The sequence below is a fragment of the Sturnus vulgaris genome, unplaced genomic scaffold (assembly GCF_052056855.1).
Source record: "Sturnus vulgaris isolate bStuVul1 unplaced genomic scaffold, bStuVul1.hap1 Scaffold_202, whole genome shotgun sequence".
NCBI lineage: Eukaryota > Metazoa > Chordata > Aves > Passeriformes > Sturnidae > Sturnus > Sturnus vulgaris.
Window position 1 is genome coordinate 221,617 of NW_028276207.1, and position 9,234 is coordinate 230,850.

Here is a 9,234-nt window from a genome sequence, read left to right on the forward strand (position 1 = left end):
CCAGAGTGCAGCGAGGAGCTGGACGTGGCTTACGTGCATTAAGGAGAAGGTTAACCAAGGCACTGCTTCTTCAATCTGGCCGCCTCTGCTCTGGTAGCAACTTTTGCAAGTCGGCAAAGGGAGCCGCGAGTATGTAGAACGGAGGGCAGCGAGACGCCGTGTGTTATGCGCCCTTTCAGGGCTGCTGCCAGGGGGCTACTTTAAGAACGCTTTTTTCTTCCTCGCGTCCTTCTCGCTTCGCTCTAGCTGCATGGAGTACAGCACAGCGAAGGAGTGAGGACGGGCACTGTCCCAGCTTTTGCCCTGGCGTGCAACGGCTGTGTGCTGCTTTTCCAAGCAGCAAGAGCACAGAGGAGTGAAAGCGATTGTGAAGGAGCTCTTTGGCTGCTCGTGTGCTCTTCGCTGCACTGCGCCGCTCGCAAGCGGCTTCGTTCTTCGCCTTCTGCCGTCCGGAGAGAGCTGAACTCCGGCGATCAGTTTCAGCTCTGCCCAACAGCGTGTTCTCAGTTCTGCGGGCAAGCACGCCCTCTTGCCTTGGCTCCGAGTGCAAAGTCCCGAGCGAGCACTCGACTCAGTGCAATGCACCCAGAAAGACGCTCTCGATCGTCTTTCAAGGAGCGATTCCTAACAGCAGAAGCAGCAGAGGCACAAACTGGATGACGAGAAGGGACAATGTAGAACACGTCTCTGTCCCGGCACATTTTAGTGTGCGATACTTCCCTCCGGGTCGTCGGTCCTTGCGAAGCTCTATGTACTGCGAGCGCTGCTACTTGCAGCTGAGAAGGACCGTGGAGCTAGCGGCGAATTCGGAGAGCGCTAAGCACGAAGTCAAGAAGCGAGACGTGTCCCTGCAATGCGGTGCTAAGAGCAGCTTCCTCGCGGCGGGCGCGAGCTCCGGCCACAAAGCATTCACGTCCTGGCAACGGATCTCTGTGACGGGCGTAGGGGAAAAGCTTTCGTTTTCCATTCGAACTGCGAGAGAGGCAGACTGTTGCACGGAGCTCTGAGAACAAGGGTGCACGCCCTAGGCGGGCTTGGGCAGAAGCAGCGTTCTCTAGCTCTTGGCTGCCGGCGCACTTGTGGTTGTGTGGCGCCCTTGCAGCGGCTTCTGGCCGCCGGCAAGTGAAACCAGTGCCAGGCGTGGGCGAGGGCGGTGAACGAAGCGGCACTAGTCCCGTGCTTGTGTGCACCACGTTACAGGCTACTAGGAGAGGGAGGTTGTTGACTCTCACTTGCCTTTCCAAGTGCCCTTAGCAGTCGGAAGGAGCAAGTTGAAGCACTGCTGCTTGTGCTGCTCCGTGGTTCCCTTGCAGCCCGCCTGGAAAGCTTTGGCGGTCGCTTCTAGGCGCCGAGTTGCACACAGCACCACGGTAAGTGCCTCGGAGAAGGGAAATCCAGAGTGCAGCGAGGAGCTGGACGTGGCTTACGTGCATTAAGGAGAAGGTTAACCAAGGCACTGCTTCTTCAATCTGGCCGCCTCTGCCCTGGTAGCAACTTTTGCAAGTCGGCAAAGGGAGCCGCGAGTATGTAGAACGGAGGGCAGCGAGACGCCGTGTGTTATGCGCCCTTTCAGGGCTGCTGCCAGGGGGCTACTTTAAGAACGCTTTTTTCTTCCTCGCGTCCTTCTCGCTTCGCTCTAGCTGCATGGAGTACAGCACAGCGAAGGAGTGAGGACGGGCACTGTCCCAGCTTTTGCCCTGGCGTGCAACGGCTGTGTGCTGCTTTTCCAAGCAGCAAGAGCACAGAGGAGTGAAAGCGATTGTGAAGGAGCTCTTTGGCTGCTCGTGTGCTCTTCGCTGCACTGCGCCGCTCGCAAGCGGCTTCGTTCTTCGCCTTCTGCCGTCCGGAGAGAGCTGAACTCCGGCGATCAGTTTCAGCTCTGCCCAACAGCGTGTTCTCAGTTCTGCGGGCAAGCACGCCCTCTTGCCTTGGCTCCGAGTGCAAAGTCCCGAGCGAGCACTCGACTCAGTGCAATGCACCCAGAAAGACGCTCTCGCACGTCTTTCAAGGAGCGATTCCTAACAGCAGAAGCAGCAGAGGCACAAACTGGATGACGAGAAGGGACAATGTAGAACACGACTCTGTCCCGGCACATTTTAGTGTGCGATACTTCCCTCCGGGTCTTCGGTCCTTGCGAAGCTCTAGGTACTGCGAGCGCTGCTACTTGCAGCTGGGAAGGACCGTGGAGCTAGCGGCGAATTCGGAGAGCTCTTCGCTGCACTGCGCCGCTCGCAAGCGGCTTCGTTCTTCGCCTTCTGCCGTCCGGAGAGAGCTGAACTCCGGCGATCAGTTTCAGCTCTGCCCAACAGCGTGTTCTCAGTTCTGCGGGCAAGCACGCCCTCTTGCCTTGGCTCCGAGTGAAAAGTCCCGAGCCAGCACTCGACTCAGTGCAATGCACCCAGAAAGACGCTCTCGCTCGTCTTGCAAGGAGCGATTCCTAACAGCAGAAGCAGCAGAGGCACAAACTGGATGACGAGAAGGGACAATGTAGAACACGTCTCTGTCCCGGCACATTTTAGTGTGCGATTCTTCCCTCCGGGTCTTCGGTCCTTGCGAAGCTCTATGTACTGCGAGCGCTGCTACTTGCAGCTGAGAAGGACCGTGGAGCTAGCGGCGAATTCGGAGAGCGCTAAGCACGAAGTCAAGAAGCGAGACGTGTCCCTGCAATGCGGTGCTAATAGCAGCTTCCTCGCGGCGGGCCCGAGCTCCGGCCACAAAGCATTCTCGTCCTGGCAACGGATCTCTGTGACGGGCGTAGGCGAAAAGCTTTCGTTTTCCATTCGAACTGCGAGAGAGGCAGACTGCTGCACGGAGCTCTGAGAACAAGGGTGCACGCCCTAGGCGGGCTTGGGCAGAAGCAGCGTTCTCTAGCTCTTGGCTGCCGGCGCACTTGTGGTTGTGTGGCGCCCTTGCAGCGGCTTCTGGCCGCCGGCAAGTGAAAGCGGCTCCACGCTTAGACGATGGCGGTGAACGAAGCGGCACAAGAGCCGTGCTTGTGTGCACCACGTTACAGGCTACTAGGAGAGGGAGGTTGTTGACTCTCACTTGCTTTTCCAAGTGCCCTTAGCAGTCGGAAGGAGCAAGTTGAAGCACTGCTGCTTGTGCTGCTCCGTGGTTCCCTTGCAGCCCGCCTGGAAAGCTTTGGCGGTCGCTTCTAGGCGCCGAGTTGCACACAGCACCACGGTAAGTGCCTCGGAGAAGGGAAATCCAGAGTGCAGCGAGGAGCTGGACGTGGCTTACGTGCATTAAGGAGAAGGTTAACCAAGGCACTGCTTCTTCAATCTGGCCGCCTCTGCTCTGGTAGCAACTTTTGCAAGTCGGCAAAGGGAGCCGCGAGTATGTAGAACGGAGGGCAGCGAGACGCCGTGTGTTATGCGCCCTTTCAGGGCTGCTGCCAGGGGGCTACTTTAAGAACGCTTTTTTCTTCCTCGCGTCCTTCTCGCTTCGCTCTAGCTGCATGGAGTACAGCACAGCGAAGGAGTGAGGACGGGCACTGTCCCAGCTTTTGCCCTGGCGTGCAACGGCTGTGTGCTGCTTTTCCAAGCAGCAAGAGCACAGAGGAGTGAAAGCGATTGTGAAGGAGCTCTTTGGCTGCTCGTGTGCTCTTCGCTGCACTGCGCCGCTCGCAAGCGGCTTCGTTCTTCGCCTTCTGCCGTCCGGAGAGAGCTGAACTCCGGCGATCAGTTTCAGCTCTGCCCAACAGCGTGTTCTCAGTTCTGCGGGCAAGCACGCCCTCTTGCCTTGGCTCCGAGTGCAAAGTCCCGAGCGAGCACTCGACTCAGTGCAATGCACCCAGAAAGACGCTCTCGATCGTCTTTCAAGGAGCGATTCCTAACAGCAGAAGCAGCAGAGGCACAAACTGGATGACGAGAAGGGACAATGTAGAACACGTCTCTGTCCCGGCACATTTTAGTGTGCGATACTTCCCTCCGGGTCGTCGGTCCTTGCGAAGCTCTATGTACTGCGAGCGCTGCTACTTGCAGCTGAGAAGGACCGTGGAGCTAGCGGCGAATTCGGAGAGCGCTAAGCACGAAGTCAAGAAGCGAGACGTGTCCCTGCAATGCGGTGCTAAGAGCAGCTTCCTCGCGGCGGGCGCGAGCTCCGGCCACAAAGCATTCACGTCCTGGCAACGGATCTCTGTGACGGGCGTAGGGGAAAAGCTTTCGTTTTCCATTCGAACTGCGAGAGAGGCAGACTGTTGCACGGAGCTCTGAGAACAAGGGTGCACGCCCTAGGCGGGCTTGGGCAGAAGCAGCGTTCTCTAGCTCTTGGCTGCCGGCGCACTTGTGGTTGTGTGGCGCCCTTGCAGCGGCTTCTGGCCGCCGGCAAGTGAAACCAGTGCCAGGCGTGGGCGAGGGCGGTGAACGAAGCGGCACTAGTCCCGTGCTTGTGTGCACCACGTTACAGGCTACTAGGAGAGGGAGGTTGTTGACTCTCACTTGCCTTTCCAAGTGCCCTTAGCAGTCGGAAGGAGCAAGTTGAAGCACTGCTGCTTGTGCTGCTCCGTGGTTCCCTTGCAGCCCGCCTGGAAAGCTTTGGCGGTCGCTTCTAGGCGCCGAGTTGCACACAGCACCACGGTAAGTGCCTCGGAGAAGGGAAATCCAGAGTGCAGCGAGGAGCTGGACGTGGCTTACGTGCATTAAGGAGAAGGTTAACCAAGGCACTGCTTCTTCAATCTGGCCGCCTCTGCCCTGGTAGCAACTTTTGCAAGTCGGCAAAGGGAGCCGCGAGTATGTAGAACGGAGGGCAGCGAGACGCCGTGTGTTATGCGCCCTTTCAGGGCTGCTGCCAGGGGGCTACTTTAAGAACGCTTTTTTCTTCCTCGCGTCCTTCTCGCTTCGCTCTAGCTGCATGGAGTACAGCACAGCGAAGGAGTGAGGACGGGCACTGTCCCAGCTTTTGCCCTGGCGTGCAACGGCTGTGTGCTGCTTTTCCAAGCAGCAAGAGCACAGAGGAGTGAAAGCGATTGTGAAGGAGCTCTTTGGCTGCTCGTGTGCTCTTCGCTGCACTGCGCCGCTCGCAAGCGGCTTCGTTCTTCGCCTTCTGCCGTCCGGAGAGAGCTGAACTCCGGCGATCAGTTTCAGCTCTGCCCAACAGCGTGTTCTCAGTTCTGCGGGCAAGCACGCCCTCTTGCCTTGGCTCCGAGTGCAAAGTCCCGAGCGAGCACTCGACTCAGTGCAATGCACCCAGAAAGACGCTCTCGCACGTCTTTCAAGGAGCGATTCCTAACAGCAGAAGCAGCAGAGGCACAAACTGGATGACGAGAAGGGACAATGTAGAACACGTCTCTGTCCCGGCACATTTTAGTGTGCGATACTTCCCTCCGGGTCTTCGGTCCTTGCGAAGCTCTAGGTACTGCGAGCGCTGCTACTTGCAGCTGGGAAGGACCGTGGAGCTAGCGGCGAATTCGGAGAGCTCTTCGCTGCACTGCGCCGCTCGCAAGCGGCTTCGTTCTTCGCCTTCTGCCGTCCGGAGAGAGCTGAACTCCGGCGATCAGTTTCAGCTCTGCCCAACAGCGTGTTCTCAGTTCTGCGGGCAAGCACGCCCTCTTGCCTTGGCTCCGAGTGAAAAGTCCCGAGCCAGCACTCGACTCAGTGCAATGCACCCAGAAAGACGCTCTCGCTCGTCTTGCAAGGAGCGATTCCTAACAGCAGAAGCAGCAGAGGCACAAACTGGATGACGAGAAGGGACAATGTAGAACACGTCTCTGTCCCGGCACATTTTAGTGTGCGATTCTTCCCTCCGGGTCTTCGGTCCTTGCGAAGCTCTATGTACTGCGAGCGCTGCTACTTGCAGCTGAGAAGGACCGTGGAGCTAGCGGCGAATTCGGAGAGCGCTAAGCACGTAGTCAAGAAGCGAGACGTGTCCCTGCAATGCGGTCCTAATAGCAGCTTCCTCGCGGCGGGCCCGAGCTCCGGCCACAAAGCATTCACGTCCTGGCAACGGATCTCTGTGACGGGCGTAGGCGAAAAGCTTTCGTTTTCCATTCGAACTGCGAGAGAGGCAGACTGCTGCACGGAGCTCTGAGAACAAGGGTGCACGCCCTAGGCGGGCTTGGGCAGAAGCAGCGTTCTCTAGCTCTTGGCTGCCGGCGCACTTGTGGTTGTGTGGCGCCCTTGCAGCGGCTTCTGGCCGCCGGCAAGTGAAAGCGGCTCCACGCTTAGACGATGGCGGTGAACGAAGCGGCACAAGAGCCGTGCTTGTGTGCACCACGTTACAGGCTACTAGGAGAGGGAGGTTGTTGACTCTCACTTGCCTTTCCAAGTGCCCTTAGCAGTCGGAAGGAGCAAGTTGAAGCACTGCTGCTTGTGCTGCTCCGTGGTTCCCTTGCAGCCCGCCTGGAAAGCTTTGGCGGTCGCTTCTAGGCGCCGAGTTGCACACAGCACCACGGTAAGTGCCTCGGAGAAGGGAAATCCAGAGTGCAGCGAGGAGCTGGACGTGGCTTACGTGCAGTAAGGAGAAGGTTAACCAAGGCACTGCTTCTTCAATCTGGCCGCCTCTGCCCTGGTAGCAACTTTTGCAACTCGGCAAAGGGAGCCGCGAGTATGTAGAACGGAGGGCAGCGAGACGCCGTGTGTTATGCGCCCTTTCAGGGCTGCTGCCAGGGGGCTACTTTAAGAACGCTTTTTTCTTCCTCGCGTCCTTCTCGCTTCGCTCTAGCTGCATGGAGTACAGCACAGCGAAGGAGTGAGGACGGGCACTGTCCCAGCTTTTGCCCTGGCGTGCAACGGCTGTGTGCTGCTTTTCCAAGCAGCAAGAGCACAGAGAAGTGAAAGCGATTGTGAAGGAGCTCTTTGGCTGCTCGTGTGCTCTTCGCTGCACTGCGCCGCTCGCAAGCGGCTTCGTTCTTCGCCTTCTGCCGTCCGGAGAGAGCTGAACTCCGGCGATCAGTTTCAGCTCTGCCCAACAGCGTGTTCTCAGTTCCGCGGGCAAGCACGCCCTCTTGCCTTGGCTCCGAGTGCAAAGTCCCGAGCGAGCACTCGACTCAGTGCAATGCACCCAGAAAGACGCTCTCGCTCGTCTTTCAAGGAGCGATTCCTAACAGCAGAAGCAGCAGAGGCACAAACTGGATGACGAGAAGGGACAATGTAGAACACGTCTCTGTCCCGGCACATTTTAGTGTGCGATACTTCCCTCCGGGTCGTCGGTCCTTGCGCAGCTCTATGTACTGCGAGCGCTGCTACTTGCAGCTGAGAAGGACCGTGGAGCTAGCGGCGAATTCGGAGAGCGCTAAGCACGAAGTCAAGAAGCGAGACGTGTCCCTGCAATGCGGTCCTAATAGCAGCTTCCTCGCGGCGGGCGCGAGCTCCGGCCACAAAGCATTCACGTCCTGGCAACGGATCTCTGTGACGGGCGTAGGGGAAAAGCTTTCGTTTTCCATTCGAACTGCGAGAGAGGCAGACTGTTGCACGGAGCTCTGAGAACAAGGGTGCACGCCCTAGGCGGGCTTGGGCAGAAGCAGCGTTCTCTAGCTCTTGGCTGCCGGCGCACTTGTGGTTGTGTGGCGCCCTTGCAGCGGCTTCTGGCCGCCGGCAAGTGAAAGCGGCTCCACGCTTAGACGATGGCGGTGAACGAAGCGGCATTAGTCCCGTGCTTGTGTGCACCACGTTACAGGCTACTAGGAGAGGGAGGTTGTTGACTCTCACTTGCCTTTCCAAGTGCCCTTAGCAGTCGGAAGGAGCAAGCTGAAGCACTGCTGCTTGTGCTGCTCCGTGGTTCCCTTGCAGCCCGCCTGGAAAGCTTTGGCGGTCGCTTCTAGGCGCCGAGTTGCACACAGCACCACGGTAAGTGCCTCGGAGAAGGGAAATCCAGAGTGCAGCGAGGAGCTGGACGTGGCTTACGTGCAGTAAGGAGAAGGTTAACCAAGGCACTGCTTCTTCAATCTGGCCGCCTCTGCTCTGGTAGCAACTTTTGCAAGTCGGCAAAGGGAGCCGCGAGTATGTAGAACGGAGGGCAGCGAGACGCCGTGTGTTATGCGCCCTTTCAGGGCTGCTGCCAGGGGGCTACTTTAAGAACGCTTTTTTCTTCCTCGCGTCCTTCTCGCTTCGCTCTAGCTGCATGGAGTACAGCACAGCGAAGGAGTGAGGACGGGCACTGTCCCAGCTTTTGCCCTGGCGTGCAACGGCTGTGTGCTGCTTTTCCAAGCAGCAAGAGCACAGAGGAGTGAAAGCGATTGTGAAGGAGCTCTTTGGCTGCTCGTGTGCTCTTCGCTGCACTGCGCCGCTCGCAAGCGGCTTCGTTCTTCGCCTTCTGCCGTCCGGAGAGAGCTGAACTCCGGCGATCAGTTTCAGCTCTGCCCAACAGCGTGTTCTCAGTTCTGCGGGCAAGCACGCCCTCTTGCCTTGGCTCCGAGTGCAAAGTCCCGAGCGAGCACTCGACTCAGTGCAATGCACCCAGAAAGACGCTCTCGCACGTCTTTCAAGGAGCGATTCCTAACAGCAGAAGCAGCAGAGGCACAAACTGGATGACGAGAAGGGACAATGTAGAACACGACTCTGTCCCGGCACATTTTAGTGTGCGATACTTCCCTCCGGGTCTTCGGTCCTTGCGAAGCTCTAGGTACTGCGAGCGCTGCTACTTGCAGCTGGGAAGGACCGTGGAGCTAGCGGCGAATTCGGAGAGCTCTTCGCTGCACTGCGCCGCTCGCAAGCGGCTTCGTTCTTCGCCTTCTGCCGTCCGGAGAGAGCTGAACTCCGGCGATCAGTTTCAGCTCTGCCCAACAGCGTGTTCTCAGTTCTGCGGGCAAGCACGCCCTCTTGCCTTGGCTCCGAGTGAAAAGTCCCGAGCCAGCACTCGACTCAGTGCAATGCACCCAGAAAGACGCTCTCGCTCGTCTTGCAAGGAGCGATTCCTAACAGCAGAAGCAGCAGAGGCACAAACTGGATGACGAGAAGGGACAATGTAGAACACGTCTCTGTCCCGGCACATTTTAGTGTGCGATTCTTCCCTCCGGGTCTTCGGTCCTTGCGAAGCTCTATGTACTGCGAGCGCTGCTACTTGCAGCTGAGAAGGACCGTGGAGCTAGCGGCGAATTCGGAGAGCGCTAAGCACGTAGTCAAGAAGCGAGACGTGTCCCTGCAATGCGGTCCTAATAGCAGCTTCCTCGCGGCGGGCCCGAGCTCCGGCCACAAAGCATTCACGTCCTGGCAACGGATCTCTGTGACGGGCGTAGGCGAAAAGCTTTCGTTTTCCATTCGAACTGCGAGAGAGGCAGACTGCTGCACGGAGCTCTGA